Raw genomic sequence first — 21,876 nt, forward strand, 5'->3', positions numbered from 1 at the left:
TTTTCAAGATGCTTGCTGAAATATGTAGGAACTGAGTGACATAATGGCTGAGGTTTACTTTTAAATAAGCCCCCTCTTCAAAACAAAAAAACCCATCATTTTACTACAAACACTGATAGCGATGACTAGAAATATAAAGCAGTTTAAAAAAAATTAAAAACCAAATAGTATCCAATTAAGGCTGTGCTTGATTATTAAATTTTACTAGTGCCTGACACAGAATGAACTGAAAAGCGAGTCAAAGCAGACAATTCACTTCACGGTGGAAGAACTTCTGATGGCTTGATTTGCCCGTGAATCTACACTATTTTTTTGCCAACAGGGAGCCCTGATCTCCAGCAGCAAGAGTAAGCTTTACCAAACCACAAGCTCGTCTCAGTCTAGGAGAGGTTGTGTGCTGGATGTTCACCTGGATCAATGAACTTCTTTTCCCTTCCAAGCTCCTTTCCATTAGAGATTCAAATGTGTTCACATTTGACATGTTGAAACTCCAGTTTCTTAGATGTGATCAGTATAGCATCTTTTAGCTGTTAAAAAGTGAGCCCTCTACTGCTTTCATTCCAAATTGGATGTCTGCGTTAGCAACCGGAGGATTTGGTAACCTTTCGTCCTCTGTGGTGGAGTGCTGGGAGGAAGCGAGTCACAGTTAAACTTCAGACTGTTCATTGGCTTAGATTAGAAAGTCATGCTTGTCCACAACAGAAGTGAAGGGAGACTTGGGCGCATTTTATATAACCTTGTAGTAACTGGCCCAGGGTTTATGTTACCTTTCACAGGGATGGGTGATTTTGGTGGAACACAACTTATCTGGCGACTTAGGAAAATCAAGGGCAGTTTTAATATTACTGATAGTAATTACATACTACTTTGGGAGCTTTAGAACAAAAGTGGCAAACAGTCATTTTATGAAAATACAAGGAATTTCACAGACTGTCGCTCTTTCATCCCTTGTAGTTTCTTTGGTACGGTAGAAGTAAAAAGTACCCCTGGAAAAAGGGAAGCAGTTCCACTGCAAAAATATGGGAAATAATAAGTGAAAACCAAGTTAATCTTTAAAAGTTGTTTATAGATTGGAATTTCTACCTTCAGTGCTCAAAAGAAAGAAAAAAAAAAAGAAAGCTCTTTATATGCCTATCAACAAAAATAACACTAATAGTCTAATGGAAAAAGAGGTAAAGGTCATTAACTGAAAAGAAAATTAGAAGAATTTGGAGTAAGGTAGAACCTCATCAGCAATCAGATAAATGCAAATTAAAACATAGAACTTTAAAATTTTTCACGTTGGCAAGGATAAGAGGTATGGTGATCCAGAGAGAAAAGGGTGTAGTGAGAAGGACAAGCCACTGGAAACAGTTTCAATTACTTAGTAACTGACAATAGGATACAGAGTCCTACCTTAGAAAGTTATCCTAAGGAAATAATGAGGTGGTGTTAAAAGGGGTGGTGTAGCCATAGGTTTAAATCATACCCCCAGAGAATGGGTAATGCCCTGAAAATGTTCACACTATAACTAAGAAGATTAAGAGAAAACTATGCATACTTATATATATGAATATGCATAGAGAAGATCAAGAGAACATCTAAAATACGTATGCCTACTACACTGGAGAAAGTAAAATTGTGATTCTTTTACCTTCTTTGAAATACTTTCCTCTCTTAACTCTGTATATTTATTTTATAGTGAATATTGATTTATCATGCTACTTCTAATTTATAGTTGTTTTCTTATTATAAAAGTAACAATGCAAAACTTCTAGCAAAATACAACACATAAGAATAAAAAGCATAAATACGAATAGATACTACTAAGGTAGAGAAGATTTTATCTGGGGAGCGATGTTTTAAAATGATTACAGTGATAGTTGTACATCTGGAAATACTAAACATCATTGAACTTACACATTTTTTATTTTAAAAATTTTAATTACAATTTTATTAGGCAATATATTCACATATTTCAAATTAAAAAACTAGAAAAACTCTATCCAGTCCAAAATCCCTGCCTTTTCCCACTGAATTTACCTTTTAAATGAGTAAATTGTATGGTATGTGAACTACACCTCAATAAAATTGGTATAAAAAAATGAGAGTATAATGATCACTGCATTGCCACCATCCTAAGATTACCACCATCAGCCTTCCAAACTCATTTCATTTTTTTTTTTTGTATTTTTCTGAAGTTGGAAATGGGGAGGCAGTCACCAAACTCATTTCTGTGCACCATACATACTTGCTTTAAGACTACAAATCGGATGATCCCATGCATACTGTTTAAAAAGTACAACATGTATAACTTTGTAATCAAAACATATAATCAGACTGGAGGGTAAGTAGGAGGACCCAGTTCCAGATCCAGCTTCATAACCAACCCCCTGTGAGACCTTGAGAAGACATTTTCAGGTACAAACCTTTTCATATGTAAGAGGCAGGGCTGGGACTACTTGAGATTTTGTTACCTTTCTAGTTCCGAGTTCTGTGAGTCTACGCCTCACCGAGTGGGAATACAATAACTAGTAAAAACTTAGGTGTAAGAACTTTGTTGTAATAGTAAAGACTATCAATAGAAGGTTCAAGAAACCTTCAGAAATTGAACAGCCACACATTCTTTCTTTTTTTTTTTTTTTTGTATTTTTCCGAAGCTGGAAATGGGGAGAGACAGTCAGACAGACTCCCGCATGTGCCTGACCAGGATCCACCCAGCACGCCCACCAGGGGACGACGCTCTGCCCCTCCGGGGCATCGCTCTGTTGCGACCAGAGTCACTCCAGCGCCTGGGGCAGAGGCCAAGGAGCCATCCCCAGCGCCTGGGCCATCTTTGCTCCAATGGAGCCTCGCTGCGGGAGGGGAAGAGAGAGACAGAGAGGAAGGAGAGGGGGAGGGGTGGAGAAGCAGATGGGCGCTTCTCCTGTGTGCCCTGGCCAGGAATCGAACCGGGACCCCTTGCACGCCAGGCCGACGCTCTACCACTGAGCCAACCGGCCAGGGCCTGAACAGCCGCACATTAATCAATCAGTATTCTCATCAGATAGCTTTTATTCAGAAAAGTAATATGGGACAGTATAAGATATACTATTGTGGTCATTAAAAAGAAAAAAGAAAGCAAAGGGTAGAAGAGTGTATAGCACGTTGCTAATCTTTGCTAAAGCAAAAGTGAATACAGGTAGACGTTCATATTCTGCAGCACTTCTGTAAGGATACACAGAAGCTGGCATCAGGAGAGGGAACTGGGTGTCTGGGAAACTGGTGGTTTGGGAACATACTTTTCACTGTACAACATATATTTTGTACTTACGCTTTTGTATCTTTTTTAAAAAAACAATAAAACAATTGTTAGGGAAAAAATCTTGTTAGCAAAGGAATATGGATGTCTTGGGTGTAATGATAAATGATCTTAAACAAACTAGTCATTCATTATCTCCCTTAAGCCCTTTTAATCATTATCCTTGCCTAGTTCTGGAGACTCTCATGATTGGGCCGGGCCACCTCAGTTCTCTTCTGTGGCTATTTCTCCACATGTTCCTTTTATTCCAGTAACACTGGCCTTCTGTCAGTTACTAGAAATCTTAAGCTCCTCCTCCTCCAATGTGGTATCAGCAACTTTCTTAGGAATTCCAACCTAAGTCACGGATTTCAAAATTGAAAGATCTCTAAAATGCAGCTCACTCCTCATTTTATATCTGCAGAGAAACGAGGCTCTCGAACCTGAAGTTACCTGCCTAAGGTCACACAGCTAGTCCTCTCCTAGGTGTAATTAACCTTAGCAGCTGTTCTCTGGAGTTTCGCTAAACAAAAGTAGGTTAATAAAAAGGCAGCCTTTGGATTTCAGATATTGGATGAGTGGGGCTACACAAAGACTTGGAAAATTAATTTGATTTCTTATCCATGAAAATGTCTTCATGATGCCAATACTCAGAGAGACCAATCAGGCAAAAGAATGTTCCCTAAAAATGAAAAGCCATTGTGATACTGGAGTCTACCAAGATTATATTTGAAGTATATTTGTTTAATTTGAGGAAGAAATTAATTTGATCATCCTTAGGGCATTCATTCACAGGACTAGCTTTTAAAAATCCACATATCCACAATGTAGCTAAGATAACTGTAGTTGAGTAAATTAGAAACTCAAGCAGCTTCAGAATGTGAGCAAGACCATGAACAGGCCTGATGATCATCTAGCCCTCAAGGTGACAAGGAAATGGTCACAACAATGCAGGGAAAGGATGAGAGAGGGCTAAGTTCTCTGGGAAATTTTCTTCTGAAAGAAATAGACCTACCAGCAGAGCACATAAATGTCAATTTTGAATTCCATTCTCCCTTACCTCCCACTTCACAACTATTAATCCATATACATTCTTTACTAGTTATGTTTTGCTCCATGATTGTCAAACCCTTTTAAAATATGTGAATGTATATTTTTATAGTTTTTTATTTCTGCTTATAAAAGTAATATGTTACAGAAAAGTTGGAACACACAGACGTATGCAAAGAAAATGAAAGTCAACCATATCCGTGGTACGCAGATAATTACTGCCCATCCTGGAATATTTTCTTATTGTCTTTCATCTTTGTGTATGTATACGTGAGCATGAGGGATTCATCTGTTTTTATAAGGATTATGGGATTGGACTATTTCCTTTGAATTTTATTTTTTCCAACTTATGCTTTACTGTTGGCATTTCCCAAATTGTTAGATGATAATTATGCTTTTATGCAAATCTTTGTGCAACTGATGACTATTTTTACAGCATAAATTTCTAAAATGAGATTAAAGTGTCAAAGGGTACAGACATTTAAGGCATTTGATACATACTACATAATTATCTTCAAGATATTGTTTTCTAGTTTACATTCTCTATAGCAACTGAATGTCCTTTATAAAGTCAGCCTTACCAATAAGAATATGTTCAATGGCTGATAAATTATGTGAAATGGTTTATGTTTTGTTTGTATTACCTTTTCTTCAATTTGTACACTTTTTCCTAATGTTTATTGGCAATAATTTTGTCTATTCATGGCACCTGCCCAACCTTCTATTAAAGGGTGTGCACACTTTGTTGATTTTTAAGTTTTTTTATACTATATTAAAGATTTTAACATTTTGAGTATATGTTGCAGTAGCTTCACTCCTTGTTTTCCCCTTCTTTTGATTGTTCCTTAAAAAAGTTTTAGAAAAAGACTTTTACATAATTAAGCCAACCAACTTTTTTTTTCTATAGTTTTTATTTAGAAAAGTGCTTTTCCCATCCAAAGGTAAGTATCTATCTATGTTGCTTTGAGTTCATTTATAATTAAAAAAAAATTTTTTTTTTTTAAACTTTTTTTTTTTTTTTTTTTACAGAGACAGAGAGAGAGTCAGAGTGAGGGATAGACAGGGACAAACAGACAGGAACAGAGAGATGAGAAGCATCAATCAGTAGTTTTTCGTTGCGCATTGCGACACCTTAGTTGTTCATTGATTGCTTTCTCATATGTGCCTTGACCATGGGCCTTCAGTGGACCGAGTAACCCCTTGCTTGAGCCAATGACCTTGGGTCCAAGCTGGTGAATTTTTTTGCTCAAACCAGATGAGCCCTCACTCAAGCTGGCGACCTCGGGGTCTCGAACCTGGGTCTTCCACATCCCAGTCTGACGCTCTATCCACTGCGCCACCGCCTGGTCAGGCTAATTAAAAAAATTTTAACTCTGTATCCCTCCTATAAATATTTTCAGGAGTGGTATAAGAGGAAGTACCAACAGGTTTTTTCCCCAAGTGCTTCTACATGGTTTTAATGAATAATCTTTCCTTTCTACAAGGATTTTGACATACCTTTTGACACATGGTTGGCGCATAGTCACACACTGGTATGCACGTTACCTTCTGTGCCAGCAGTGACTGGATTAACTTCCCCAAGTGGTTAGTAACCGTCAGCAGTGTGAGGGCTCCCTGTGTAGTGTAGCTCCCACAGTTCCTTGGATATAGTAGATGGCCAATAAAGTCTTATATAAAATGAACAATTAATGAATCATTCATACACCTGGGAAAGTCTAACTGGAAGATAAGTAAGTGTCTGTTGTGACTGGTTAAATGTTTTGGCGGAAAGGTGCCAGGCCTGATAGTATTTTTAGTGAACCTTCCAGATTATGATTTCCCCTCCCACCCCTTACTATTCTCATCCAGTCACTTTGATCTGTGGAGCATAGTATTGGTTTTTTAATGGGCCTCAGGATTAGGACTAAATCCAGATGTCAAGGCCTTTTAATTAATTAATTGTTCTCCAATAATAGTTTTGATGCAGCTGGGTCAGTATTTCTCATGCTCGAGTAATGTATAGCTTTAAAAGGAAGAAAAACTCCCATGGACCTTTAGCAATACCTTATGTTATTTTTATTATAATATCGTTTGAATAAACAGCACGTTCTTATAGGTATAAAGCAAAATGTGGTAGTCGGATCATGGTTGCATGTTCATATGATCCAGAATATGTCATCAATGTCTTTAATATGGTATTTCTTTGAAAAATATTGTAACTGAAGCAAAAGTACAGATTTCATGGATTTCCTTGAGAACTTGGGAGAGCCCCAAGGAGTACGTGTCTTAGTTCCAGTCTAAAAAAATAGAAATATGACAGTTTACCATAAACCACATCCTAACTTCAAACTCAGCTCATTTTCTAAGTAGTTTGAATGCCCACCTAGTCTTCAATGCTCAACTTAAATGTGATCACTAAATTGGATGTAAACTAATCTCCATATGCTTGTAAGCATTATGCAAATATTCTAAAACTGAGTATGAACAAAACTATAAAACCAATGCTTCAAATAACTTTATTTAATGGGACAGATGATATTGCTTTACTGAACAAAAATGTCTGCTCACATCATAAACATGGTACTATTGCCTGCTAGGAACAGGGTTTTTTTGGTTCTATGTGCCCATACTGAGGAACAGACATCAGAATTGGTTCATTCCTTCAAACATTAATCTTTATTTTTCTTCAAGAAACCTTCAGAAATTGAACAGCCGTACATTAATCAATCAGGATTCTCATCAACAACAGCTCTCAAACACCCCACCAAATTGCTGCTGGAAGTTGATTTGTATAACTAAGCTGATTTTTACTTCATAGTTTGATAAACCATGGTCTCTTATACCATTATAAAAGAAAAACTCTCTAGAACCAAAAAGAAATTGCTTCAAGATGAAAAGAAATCACTCAATGTAGTTGCATAGTTAAATATTTTAAGTAAAATTATTTTTAAAAATTATAATTTATATTCCGTATGACATCTGAGTGCAGAGAATCCATGGTTATTGTCTGTAAGTCTAACTGCTTAACCATAACAAGGAAGCTTTCTGCAAATTTTTATAAAATAAATTCTCTCAATTTTATAGTAAAATTCTGTACAGGATTTTTTAGGTTGCTCAAGACCCTGTTTCCTAATAGTTTTTGAAAGCTGTTGACTTTCAGAAATGAACATGTTGATCTGGGCGTCAAGGAGGAGGATACGCAGAAAACAGAAGAGATGCCAACTCACAATGCAGCAGGCAATTAATTAACAAGAGTCCTGCTCCTTGAAACATATGACAGAGGAGATCTGAGAATCTTAGAATAACATAAGATGTATTTCTTCCAAGTTACTTCAGTGGTGTGTTTTCCACCAGAATTAAATTAATGGATTAGATGTTGGGGAAAGGCAGCAGTTCTCAGCAGGGGGCTATTTTGTCCCCACCCTCACCCCTCAACCTTGGTAATGTCTAAAGATATTTTTGGTTGTCACAATTATGGAGGGAAAGCTTCCTACTTGCATCTAATGGTCAGAGGTTAAGGATGTGCAAAATGTCTTACAATGTACCAGACAACATCCCACAACAATTATCCGGCCAAAGATGTCAACAGTACCAAGATTGAGAAACCCTGGATTAAGGTGTTCAAGCCAAAGAGTGGTATCCTTGTGTGGATGAGGCTTATGTGGAGGGCTGTATCCTCTTGCTCTACACACACATACACACACACACTTACTCACTCTCACTCAATCCATCTATTTACATTCCAAGGCCACAAGAACTACCCTTAATCCTCCCAGATAGACTCCTGAAATACAAGTTAGTTACAGGAGGGTTGAGTTTGAGGATTTTTTGCATTGAGCCAGCCACACAATAAGAAGGAACAGATAAAAGGAACAGTTAAAACCATAACAGGATTCACTAATTCATTTGTTCACTTATTCAGCAAACTTTTATTGAGCACTCACATGTGCCATTCTTCTAGGCATGATGATAAGAGGGTTAACACAACCAAACCTTGTTCCTGCCCTCATAGGGCTTACAGCCTAGAGGAGACTATGGAGAAGGTTACCAACAAGAGACCAGTCAAATGAAGACTCTGTAAATTGAGAAACATTTATACAGCAGCTTGAAAAGCCTCCACACACCTGTAATGTCATTTGAACTGCACAACAAATCTCATGAGACTGGCTCTATCCCTTCTTAGAGAGGTTAAAAATGGGCCCAGGGTCACACACTTTGTAACTGGCCCAGTAACATTGGGGTCCCTGTTACAGTTTTCTAAAAAGCAAGGACACATCTAGGTACTCTTGCTAGATTTGATCTGGAATTTTCTCTCCTGATCCCCACCAATCACAAAGGAACAAAGCCCTTCTTCCCTTTTTAAAAAAAATCTGCACCCACCCCTCTCCATCTTCTTGCTTCTATAATACCTGGGGATTCTTTTCTAGCTGTTTCATGTATATATGTTTATGCCTGTGTTCCTAATTAGATTGTAAACTCCAGACCTGCAGGGCCCAGCTCTTCCACTTCCTTTGTAACCTTTCGCAGTACTGCAGTCACCCAATAAATGCCTGCTGTATAAATGAACCTGTAGAGATAAAAATACTTTATGGTATTCCCATTTATGGCTTTTATGCTTTTATTTTGCTTTGTGATAGGGCTGAACATTGTAAGCTTCTAGCGGGCAGAGAAAATGGCTTGGTGCTTTCCTTACACTCGCAGGCACCATGCAAAATTTGATCCTTGCATGCCTTTTTGATGCTCTGGATAATATTAGCACACTGGAGTGTTTCTGTGTATCTAAGGACCGAGGTTGTCAGCCTCTCTGAGGCGGGGAATGTCCCTTCCTTCCCACTGTAAACTCCCATGGCGCCCAGGACAGGTCTAGATTACTGCAGACCGCCTCCAAACCTCCAGCATATTTTTGTTACTAAAGAGGCGGACTGCGAAAAAGGCAAGCTCTTGCATAATCCCAGAGTTTGTGGGGCCATGAGCAAAGTGGACGGGGATTTGAAGGCAGATCAGAAATGGCCTGGATGAGAATGCTGAGGCTCCTCTCAGAATCCAGCCTGGGTCTGCCAGCCAGAGCTCCAGCCGCGCGCCGCCCGCAGTCCCGGGGCCCGGGAGGCAGCCAGCCCGCCAGCCCGCCAGCCCTCCCGCCGGCCCGCCCCGGGAGCTGTCCAGACGGCCCCGCCCGCGCCTACCTGGGCACTCACCCGCGCCGCGCCGCGCCGCCTCTCCGCCTCCCACCCCGGCCGCGGGAGCCCGGGTCGGGCCTGCCCCGCCGCCTCCCCACCTCCGAGGACCCCGCGGGCTGTGCGTTCGCAGCCTCTTCCGAGCGGGCAAGACAGCGCGGGACGCGCCAGGGGCGACGAGGTCAGGCTCGGCGGGCTAGCCCCCGGCCGGGCGCCTGCAGGGGGCGCGGGGCCAGCCCCGCCCCGCCGCCTTCCCTCTCCCTCCCGGCTCCCTGGATCTGCGCCGGGAGGAAATGATGTGTTGCTGCCTGGTTAATCACAGCTCCAGACACTCATTGGCCGAGCTCTCCGCAGCCACTTCCTTCTCCTCCTCCTCCCGCTCCTCCCGCTCCGGCTCCTGCTCTTTGCAGCCGCTGCCGCCGCCGCAGCCTCCCCCTCCGCGCTGGGGGAACTTTCCTCCGCTCCGCGATCGGCTCCTCCACCGACCCCGGGGCCAGCCCCCAGCCGCCGGCCCGCCCCGCCCGCGGCCCTCCTCCCAGCCCTTGCCGCGGCGCCTCGGGAAGTTTATTCCACCCGCCCTCCTCCCCTTCCTCCTCCTCCTCTTCACCCCGCCTCCCCTCCCTCCCTCGGCTCTTTCCCCGGGGTGGCTGCCGCTGCTGCCGCTGCCGCTGCCAGGCTGCTCCTCGGCCAGCAGCGCCGGTCCGCGGGCTCGGAAAGCCCCTGGCCCCACGCACCGCTCCGCTGCAGCCGCAGCCGCCGCCGCCACTCGGGGCCAGCCGCCGGCCCTTGGCCCCGCAGAGTTCCGGGCTCCCTCGCCGGCTGTACCGCCCCGCCCCGCGCCCGCCGGGGCAGCGCGCCCCGCGCCGCGCCGCGCCGACCTGCAGCGTCCGGCTGGCTCGCACTCCGCCTTCCCCGGCTCAGCCCCCGGCCGCGGCAGGACCAGAGGTGAGGGCAGGTCGTCGGCTGCGTCTGCCGGAGCCGGGTGGATCGAGGGAGGAGGAAGCCTAGCGGGAGCAGAGGCAGGCATTGGGGGTGGGAGGGTGGGCGTCTGCGGTGCCTCCCCCTCGCTTTCATTCTTTTCTCCCCCAAGCTCGATCCACTCTCGGTGGAGGAAGCAGCCCCGGAGCAAAACTGTCTTGCTTTGGGCCTGAACTGCTGGTGGGATATCGGAGAGGGCAGAGACATAGAGTGGGGGTCTCTGGTTTGCAGTCTGTGTTGTCTGTTTGTATGTATATGTATGTAGTCAACTCCTTCAGGGTGTGCGCCTGTGACTTGTAAACTGATCTGGCTGCCCAGCCACGGGGCTCACCTTGCTAGCTGAGCTTGCTTGTGGGGAGTAAAGGGATGGGCGAAACACTCCCACCCTCAAAATATCCATCTCTTCCAAGAAGAATTTTCTGCTGGAGAGACAGCCAATAAACTCTGCTCAACTCCCTCCCTCCCTCCCTCCGTTCTTCCTAGCTGCAGTTTCAAAAAGCTTCAAAGCCAGGAATGTGGGATTCATCTTCCGATCCCCAGAAGGCAAATGTGGTTACAGATGTTGCACGGTACTTTGCCAAGTTTAAAACCCTTCCTTCAGCACTGTAACCAAAACAGTGAGGCTAGAACCCTGGGCGCACAGGGGAGAGATGTGGGTCTCTGGAGCCGCCGGATTCACTAACTTCCGTCTGCTTCTAGACTGGCTCAGCTCTGTCCAGTTTGTGCCAGATACGTCTCCCACCCCCACCCCCTTTCCCTAGAGGTTTGAACGCTTCTTGCATGGGAGAGAAGCTGTAGACCAAGCTACTTAGGGAGGAAAACATTCCACTAGTACTGGGAGAAAAGCCTTGTTAAAAAGTTGTGCTTAATTTGGCTATTGGATAGAGGTAACAAAGTAATTAAATGGATTTATTAATTTTATTGGACTTTTCTCTTTTGGAGTGTGTGACATGGGAATTACATGCTGAGAAAAAAAGGACTGATATAGAGTATATTTTGTATATTTTTGGAAAGAGGCCTAAGGTTGAGACAACTCTTGGTTTTAAAGAACCCTGTCAGCAAGATGCAGGCTGCTCTCACAGCCCAAGGGAGGGGGGCGGCAAAAAAAAAAAAAAAAAAGACACCAAGTCCCTCTACCCCCAAAATAATTCTTCCTGGAAAGGTGCAGTTAAGACATTTCAGAGATGGGTTGATCCAAGTGGCAGGCCTTAAATGGAAACACTATAGTATGTCCTGGCACTTGTCTCTGGAGGTGGGTGGCTGGCCAGGGGCCCAGGGTTGGGCAGCCAGCAGACACCAGACTTGCGCTGACCTCAGACACTGGGCTTGCCATCCAGCTTTACAGTATGCTTAAGTGTGAAATATGGGCCTCACCCATTTCACTGATGGGGACACAGGGGTCAGGGTGTTATCTTAGGCCTGGACAGGGCTTGGATCACTGGGCTTCTAACACCAAGTCAGTGTGTGTGTGTGTGTGTGTGTGTGAGTGTGTGTGTGTGTGTGAGAGTGTGTGTGTGTATGTGTGTGTTAGAGAGATATAGACATTGATTCAGTTGTATTTGTTTTCTGCCCTAGAATTTAAAAAAACAACAACAAAAACCCACAACTCTTTTGAAGCTGAAATGTGTAGGACTTAAATTGATGGAATTGTGTATCGGATAATAACATTTGCATGTTACTCCTCATACAAATATTCGAAGGCGGTGAATGCTGTTGCTGTCAACTCTAGAGAGATGGCAAAGTCAAGTGCTGGGGTGGGTATGGATGAGGCTCAGGCTCTTCTTTTCCAGCAGGACAGGCGACTTTTACTTGAAGTGGCGATTGTAGTTTCAAACAAAACTTGATTTAGGTAGTAGTTTTTAACAACTTTTGTACTTTGGAAGAGAGTGATCATTTGGATCCAGTAAGTTTCTTGTCATCTTTAATTTAAAAGAATAGTAAGGATGTGGAGTAAAGATGGAGGAGTATTCCACATTCAGGAATGTAATTATAGGTGTATTTCAGAAGCATTACAAGTTCTTTTCCAGACATCACAATAAAGTGAGTGTTGCAATAAAGTGGAGGGTCTTGCCTTCACTTTGTGAAAAAACATCTGCGAAATGCAATAAAGCGAAGCACAATAAAACGAGGTAAACCTATAGTTAATTTCAGAAGTGAGGAACTTAATCCCATTAACAGCATTGTGCTGAGTTTTTTTCTTCAAAGTAGTGGTTTTCCAAAATGTTTGCACCTGTCCATGGAACAGATAACAGTGATTAAATCAGTAAATAGAGACTAGATCTCTATCTCGCCGCGGCTTGCACTAAACTAGTTCTGTGATGGTCACGATAGGCTTCTAGGTAAGGCTGGATTGAGTAGAGAAGCCTTCAGGGAGAGGGAGGAATGGGGCAGAAATGGATCTGAATGAAAACCGATCCTGCTGCTCAAGGTCACGAGGTGAAGATGGAATCAATGCATATATATGGTACTTTAGGCAAAGAGGAGCTGGGACCTGGGAACTGTCCTTTGTGCTTGTTCTGCTGTTGGATTCCTACATCTTGTCTGATTTTTATGTGAAGACATCAAAGCACAACTGTTTAGAATTTAGGGAGAAGTAAACTACTGATAGTGGCAAAACCCTTTGATATGTTTTGAGTGAATTTGATGACAGATACGATGATTGGGGGAGGGGATGATATGTACAAGGCACAGTGCTTAGCCCTTTACACACACTTTTCCATCACATTTTACAACTGTATGCTTTACTATTACTTCACTCCTTTACAATAAGAAGTTGAGATGTGGCAAAATTGAGTTGCCCAAAGTTGTAGAGCTAGTGAATGATGGAGCGGGGATTTGAATTGGGACTTTGTGAATTCCGGAACTCACTTTCACTAGCGTTTGCCAAATTTCATTCATTCATAACTGTCTTCATGAGTAGTATACCATAACTCAGTCTCACTTAGTCTAAGTTTTTAAAGCAACAATTACCTTTTTAAAGACATCATCTTTTAAGAGGAAACAATATATCACTGCCATGTTTGTAAAGCTACCTCACTTGTTAAAAGTGGGAGGTGATTATAAAGGTGCATTTATACTTCTATTGAAACTCTGAATTCAGGATAATAATTATCTGATGTATGTGTGTGTTGCTGGGACAGGGGTGTAAGAGTGGAGGAGACTGGTGAATGATACGGTGCTGGTGATTTTCTAGTATGGGGTTCATGGGCACTGATCTTTTTTAGACTTTATCGCCTATGTACACAATACATAATTTTTGTAAAAATATAAAGAAAATTAAACACATAACCATTAACACAATGATTACTTGGGGAATACTTGACTGCACTGTTCTGACTTGGTGTCTGTGTGAAGTAGGCACACAAGAACAAATGGCCTATTGACAAGACCCTAGGTGATAATTCAAAATGAAGATGATTGTTGTCATACCTGAGTAAAACTGAGGCCCATCCCTTATCCTCCCCTCTGTTTTCTCTTGCTTCCTCTTGCATTTCCAGTCCAAGTCTTCCCTACTCTCCACATTGGAGCATCCCCATGAAAGCTTTCGTAAGCTGAAATGGCATAAAGTAAAAAGCAATTACCATTAATTTGTATGGAAAAAATTTTTGAGCATTTCCAGACCCCCAAAATAACCTACTAAATCATACCAAATTATACATAAAATCCAAAATAACATGAACATATACTAAAAGCAGGAATGCACAAAATAAATGGAGATAAAGCACAGATGCTCACAGACACAGTTCAGAGGGGTGGCAGCTTGATGCTGACGGTGGTTCCCGGGAAAGGAGCGTGGTGGTACCACTTCGCTGCTCCGGGTGCTGCTGCCTCTACATGGGCTCCCTGCAACGCAAATGCTATTTCCTTTTGGGCTTTTAGTCATAAAAGCTAAAATCCTCTTCAGATTTCTTTCTGTTAGTAAAAAACAGGCACTAATGTAGGTCTTTTGAAAAAGCAAAGTGGTATAACATGAACTTTGAAAGTGGGGGATTCCTGTATTGTGACTAAAATAATGCCATGGGCTTCAGTGTGGCTCCTTCTGACCATGGGTATGGGAGAGCTGGCACTTCTCAGCATCGCCTTGTCTTACACGTTGAGTGTTCTGGATGGGGCAAAGAATGCTGTCATGAAGTGTTAAAATGCTTTCGCTTTTATCCAGTGGTAAGTGTGACTCTTCAGACCTGGGTTTTAAGTTTTAAGAGCCGGTATTTAAGTTAAAGCAATGCCTGGGTAAAATGTTAACAGCATTAAACTGGTGAGGCTGGGAAATAAAGCCATCAGCGATTTTAATTGGAGTTCATGTAGTCTCCTGCTTTATTTTCCCAAAGCAAGTATTGGGCACTGTGGCTTTATTCCTGGAAATGAGAATTTGAATTGGGTTTCCTGGTACAAAATGCCTTCTTTGATCTCTGGGAGTGCAAACTTTGTGTTTCTTTCTTTTCTGTGGCCAGTTCCTGCTCTTGGAAGAACCAAGTGGAAGGTTTACCTCTTCTTTTTTAGCGGTTGGCCGTAGACTGCTCTTGCTTGCCATGCTCGTTTCAGAATCAGAAGTTCCGAACTAGGATTTGGCTGGTGGAAAGGACATTCAAAGTAAAGACTCCTTTTGAAAGAGCTTCATCAAGTTGGTGTGGTTGGCACATGATGGCCTTGGGTTCAAATGGGACGTAGTTTTGCTTTTAAAATTAGTAAGAGACCCAGCAGCTTCCTTTTCAAAGTTAAAGCAAATACTCCCTCTGCCCCCAATATTTAAACTGACTGTACGGTTGAAAAATATTTCTGTGTTCTTATATGCATTTCTGGAAATCTGAGCTTGTTTATATGTCTAAAGACTGCTGGGATCCATGAGAGCTTTGTTTTCCAGAGGCACCACCATTCAGTTGTTTGATTTTTGGGGTTTTAGTCTCTGACCAACATTTCACTTTGCCCATTACGGTTGCTTCATTGTTTGCTCTGGGTATTTGGCCTTTATTTCTGTGACTGGGAAAGTCACTTAAATTTTAGTCTTTTATAATTGTGTGAAGGTTTTTTTGTTTTTGTTTTTGTTTTTTTGAGGATGGGACAAGGTCAGGGGTCCCATTTAGCACAGGTGCCCAGTGTGTCTCTGGGAGTTCAGCCCTTCCCTCCCATGGCCAAGCCTTGGCTGTTCTGTTGCTCCATGCTGTCCTTCCCCCCACTTTTGGGGGGAGCCATATTCTTCAAGGCGCAGCATAAACTCATTGCTATCAAGAATGTTTCCCGGATTTTGCCTTTTGACATTTCTCTAGGGTTTTTATCATCCTCACTACTTATTCTGGGACTTGATTGATCTCTTTGAGGGCAAGGATTTCAAGTTATTTACTTCTTCATTTATTTGTTCCACACAATTTATTCTCCTTCACCAATTTGAAATTTTCTGAATTTTTTCACTAGGTTCCTTGAGGGCAAAGACTGTATCTTATTCACCTTTTGTATATCTTTTGCTGCTAACGTGATGCCTGGCCTAGACCACACAGTCAATAAATCGTTTTTTACTTGTGGAAAGAATGATTGGATGGTTACACGCTAGGGAAGCAGAGGAACCCAGACCTCTAAGAATCGGTCTCAGAAGATGATACCAGCCACAGCGGGCCTTCAGGATGAGTTTGGGAAGCAGGGATGAAAAACATTCTGGGTAAAAGGAACTTTTTTTACACCTCCCTTTTAAAATGAGATATTGTAACTTGTACTTAGCGAATTCAGCAAACATCTATATGTATGTGTTTCCTATTCTGATTGTTTTTGGATTTAAGGATGACCCCTGCTGTATTAGGAAAGCTGTGTCAACTAATGTTTTATATCCCTCAGAGCAAGCAATCCTGCAGTACCATGTGTGGCCGGGACTTACACACTTGCACTGACTCCTCACCGGCTTAGTCCTGTCGCACCTGTTCTGAAACAGTGGGCAGTGAAAACAGCGTGCTAGACAGAGCTCCTGTAAGGGGTGCAGTGTGGATGGCCTCTTTGGAAATGGTTGGGATCCAAAGTACCATGCATGGCTGGGGCTTACACACTTGCACTGACTCCTCACCAGCTTAGTCCTGTCGCACCTGTTCTGAAACAGAGGACAGTGAAAACAGCGTGCTAGACAGAGCTCCTGTAAGGGGTGCAGTGTGGATGGCCTCTTTGGAAATGGTTGGGATCCAAAGTACCATGCATGGCTGGGACTTACACACTTGCACTGACTCCTCACCGGCTTAGTCCTGTCGCACCTGTTCTGAAACAGTGGACAGTGAAAACAGTGTGCTAGACAGAGCTCCTGTAAGGGGTGCAGTGTGTATGGCCTTTTTGGAAATGGTTGGGATCCAAAGTAAACTCCCCTTTTGATAGATTTAAAGGGCCAATTTCAGTGGGCATACGACCTAGATCTCTTCCGCTTGGACACTGGATGGCCGGGCGCCTTGCTCATCTGTGAAAGCAGGGTGGGTGGGCCTTTGCTGGCCACCATGGAGCGCGGCTGCCATTGGAAGTAAGCTTGCTCTAGTTTTTGTTTTTCCTTTATAGCCAATTACGGAAAAAATATTGATTGAAGTTCTAAAAGATAACCATGACTTTGATGAGAAATGTACAGAAGGTATAAAGGAAGGTTGGGGTGATCTTGGACAAAACTGGATATTAGATAAGGGATGACATTTGGTGATTAGAGAGACGGTACTGAGAAAAATGTACAGTAAAAAGAACTTGAGGAAAGGCATTTCTCATGTAGAGGGGCTGGATTAGGGAGATATTTTTAACCAAGTTCTGAATCCACTACTACTGGAGCTATTATTAATGAATGCTATTGCACTCTGGGTGAGAATACAATGTGCTTGTCACTCTCCGTAAGTGGTATGTTAATGCTTAGAAGGAAATACCACCAAGAAAGCTGGAGCTTTTGGACTTGTAATTTGAAGTGAAGGACTTAGGCAAAATAGAATATATGTAGGAAGAAACAGTGTAGGTGGTTATGTAGAGTGACCCATACCTTCCTTTTTGGGAGTAAGGAAAATAGTATCGGACAAGTAGGCCAAATGATTTTTTTATGTGCGTTTTTGAACCTGAAGAACTGAACTGTTGTGCACAACAGGTGGCAAGAACAAATATTCTCTGACTTTATGAATATGGTTTAGTAAAATATGGAAAATCCCAGTGTCCAGAAATTATATAAACATGAAAGTTCAATTTCAGTATTTTAAAAACATTTTTGACTCTCAGCAATTCATTTTACATCACCACTGAGCACACACACATACATACATATTAAAAATAAAGCTGAATTGTAAGTTTTATAATATTGCAGTGCTTCCTAATTTTTATTAAAAAACTTTTGGTCTGTCTACGAAATTGATTTTACAACTTCCTGATGGGTTCTAACCAGCAGTTAGCGGAGGGGGACAAACTACTGCAGGTATTGTGGAAGTCAGCCATAATATTTTTATTGAACAGTTGCTAATCTGGATGAGAATTTTTTTTCTTTTTGTATGCGTCTCAGTCATTCTACAGGGGGTCCACACCCCTCCACCACCCCCCCTCCCTTCATCTCATCACCCTATTGTTCTTTTCTCTGTGTAGGGATCTTTGCTTGTTTCTCCAAATCAGATTAAAGTGACTAATATGTGCCTTGGACCAGCTCCAAGAGTTCATCCTCATCTTGATCCTAATCCGCATCAAAGGTGGGACTAATTAATTTAAGCTGGTGGCAGGAGCCACTTAGCTCCCTGTTTATTTCGATTATATTTGAATGGGATGGTGATTTTCAGTAACAAGGGGACAGCAGGAGTGCCTGTACAGGTCAAGTGCACGAAAAGGACGAGAGAGAAGTAGACAGATGACCCCATACAACTATTACTCAGAAAGGCAAAATGAGGTTAGTTGAGGACAGCTCTTTGCATTAAAAGGTATAAGTAAGAGCTTAGGCAATGGCAGCAGTCATGGTTGTCATTGTTCTTACTAAGGTTTCCCTGCCTTGCCACTGCCCCCTCATCTTTTCCCCTATTTGTCCTTCATGTATTAAGTGTTTATCAAGTTCAGTAAAACTGAATTGAACTTAAGGTGCACTTGAGTAAGGGATTGAAGAACCACACATCTAACTATAAGTGGCAGAACGCTGAGTATCTTGGTCACAAGATACAGAGATAAAGATCAACCAACACCTTTGAGGAAGTGGCTGTTTGGCTGGCCTTGGAAAGAGGTACCATTTTGATGTTATCGTTTTGGGAGTTATCTATATGTGTGTGTGTAGGTAGTAGAATAGGCAACATTCCAAACCCAGGGAATGGGGCAAGTAAATATGAATAGTTGGCTTTTGTAGAGGAGCCAAGTTGTACAAAACATAGTTGCACATATTCTTAATCACTAGAATCAGACACAGTGCCTTGAGGTGTAGCTTCTTGGAGAGGCATCAAGACTTGAAACAACTGGAAGGAAGAGCAGATTGCTATCTCCGGTTTTGCATTAATTCCAGGGCCAAAGTGTGCTGAGGAGAGTGGCCAACAGTATGTAAGTGGTTAGATTGCACACCCTCCCCCACCTTCAAAATTTTTTTTTTTTGCCAAGTATGTATGATAACTTTTGGAAGTTAAAAAAATTCTTTATGATGTGACAGGACTATATAGAGTACCTTCAAGTGAGCACTGTGGGGGAAAAAAAGCTTAGAAAGGGAGATTTAGAGCCAAATAATGGCCTATTTTGAATGCCAGGTGAAAGGTTTTAGTCTTGACTCTCAAAATAGCAACAATAAGATAAATAATAATACATGTGAAGGAGGCTTCCCTCAGGCCCCTCGCATTCTCCATGTAATGCTCACACCCACTGCTTGAAGTGCCTGCTCTTATTATGCCCGTTGTGTCATGATGGCAATGGGAAAGCAACCCTTAAGACTCAACACTAGTCTGATCTCTGGTGTAAGCCCAAGTTTCCTGGTCCAAGAAAGTCACTTTCTTTAGCTTTTTCTTTGTGTTTGTCATATTTTTCGTATCTGTCAAGAAGGGTGTAGGCACAGCTATTTCTAAAGTTTCATACTTTGTTGATTCTCTTTCAATCTCCCTTCTTTATGGTCCTTCCTGTAAATAGAGCTTGATGGGTTTTTTCCCCCCTATGTAAGTTTTGAGTTTGTGAAGAACCTTGGGCTTTTTAGAAGCCTTGCTAACCACAGCTTTACTTTGATTGTTTTAAAGCACTCTGTCTGGTTTGTGCTTTAAGTTAAAAGCAGAGCTTATATGGCTGATTATCTTTATTTATTTTTTAATACGGTAAGTAGTAAGAGGATATTTAGTGACCAAGAAACTCATATAGTGAGCATTTTATTATTGATCAAGAATAGAGGCAATGGATTTTTAGACTTAAGGAAAAAGTTTTATTTTCATAATAGCTTAAGAAAAAGTAACATTTTATTTACGACTTTGGAGCAGACCAGAGCAGTCAGCTTTTGATCTTGCATAGTATTTTGTAATATGAAGAAGACAAAATAGGGGTTATTGGAAAATTTGAAGTGTTTACCTGGTATAGTTTAATAATATGGTTTGATTTTTTGATGGTTACTAAATTAGATGTATTTAAAAATTCAAACCCAAGTAAATAAAACAATATAAAATTCATGTTTATTCCCTGTAACTACATTTTTATTTTAGAATTGGTCCCCCCACATTAAGCAACATCCTGGATTTTTTTCATTTGAAAAACTTGGAAATTTTGGACTGCTAATGTAAATGTAATTTTCCTAGAAAAGATTTTGAGTTCTTGGTTACTCATTAAAAACAAACAAACCAGAAAATTTAACTTAAGCTCTTTAAGTATACAAATTTATTCATCTAGTAGAGTAGCAAAAAATTGGAAACAAATTTTCTGCAATAACCTGTATATATATGTTATATATATAATGTTAACTTTTATATGTTATATATTTATAAAATGGGACATTATGTAATCACAAAATATGATTTTAGATGAATTTTCAGGGACAGATTTCACCTTAAAATTACCTCCTCAAAGAGACTTGTTGGCATTTTCTTTTAATTAGATTCTTTTATATATATCTTGCACATACTCTCATGTATATACTGCTAGTAGATCTATAAGTAAATGCCAATAATGGGGACTCCGTTTGTGTGTGTCCGTCAATACTGCCTTATCCATAGTAGGCATGCAGAAATTTTTAGAGTGAATTCAACATTTTTTAGGAAAAGCAGGACATCAAAGTAGTACAATTTTATTTTTTATTTATTTTTATTAAAAAACTTTTTTAAAAAAATTACTGATTTCAGTGAGAGAGGAAGGGGGAGGGAGAGAGAAACAGAGAGACAGATAGACAGGAACATCCATCTGTTTCTGTAAGTGTCCTGACTGGGCATCGAACCAGCAACCTTTGTGCTTCAGGACAATGCTCTAACTAGCCAGGCCATCCAGTCAGGGCAAAATAGTACAATTTCGTATATATAAATTATGTATAGTTCCATAGTACAATTCCATAAATGTAAACAAACATAAAACATACTACAAGTCCAGACTTGTAGTTATATACATATGGATATAGAGAAGAAAAAGACCAATAGGAAAGAATACCAAAATATTAACAGCTATCATCTCTGGGCTGTAGGTTGTGCATAATTTTGAAGAAAAAAATTTAAATACAAACGAGTGAAGTAAATATTGGAAGATTATGTCACCTTGATAATGTATTTTACCCTTTTGGTATTAAAGGTGGTCACCTTACCTAAAATGATGTATTACAATACCATGGCCTTTTCTCCTCTCCAGTAAAATGTACTGTATCTCTATAGTGTGACAGGTTTTATATCTGCTTTAGAATTAAATTATGATCTGAGAGTTGCACTTTTAAGAAACTGGTTTTAATTTCACATCAGTTGAAGTTAAAGGGTAGTGAAAGTATATTAGATCTAGTACAAGTGTCTAATTATAATTATTGACACATTTTCAAATGCTCTATTAAGTGTGATACATTGCCCATGATTTTGACAGCTTTGACTGCATTGACTTGCTGGAGTACTCCTTGCACAAAGGTTTGTTTAAACTTAAAATTGTCAGAAGGATTCTCTATAAAGTAGATGAATACAGATTTAGAGGTCAAATGGTGTTTTATTTCCCACTGTGCCTGCTGATTTTAGTCTGTTAAATGTTAATCAGAAGATTATCTGGGTTTAGTTTTCATTTCAAGAAATTGGGGAATTATTTTTTTGGTATAAGAACAGGTGATGATATTCCTTTGTCATTTGATTCTCTGCAATGTGAACATAGATTCTGCTTATTTCTCTTGTTGAAGGTCCCCAACCACAAAACTCCAGACCAACAGATTTGATTCTGCATAACAATCTTGTTTTTTAAAGGTCTTCCCTCTGTCAAGTTCATGCGTTCTCTTCTTTGTGTGGCCACTCTTTTCTTCTGTGTAGATTTGTTGAGTAGCTACAAAGTGCCAGCACTGGGCAT

At 41.1% G+C, this 21,876-nt stretch overlaps 1 protein-coding gene across 2 annotated transcripts in view; it reads left to right on the top strand.

The window, feature by feature from the left end:
- Nucleotides 1–10,271: 10,271 nt before the first annotated feature.
- The window catches only part of ACVR1 (activin A receptor type 1), a 127,696-nt gene continuing 116,091 nt past the window's right edge, over nucleotides 10,272–21,876 (top strand). For both annotated transcript variants that reach the window (XM_066279490.1, XM_066279489.1), the window contains exon 1: nucleotides 10,272–10,407. The gene's annotated coding sequence lies outside the window, so the exon portion shown is untranslated. The remainder of the gene's footprint in view (nucleotides 10,408–21,876) is intronic.

This window comes from Saccopteryx bilineata, chromosome 5 (assembly GCF_036850765.1).
Source record: "Saccopteryx bilineata isolate mSacBil1 chromosome 5, mSacBil1_pri_phased_curated, whole genome shotgun sequence".
NCBI classification, from domain to species: Eukaryota; Metazoa; Chordata; class Mammalia; order Chiroptera; family Emballonuridae; genus Saccopteryx; species Saccopteryx bilineata.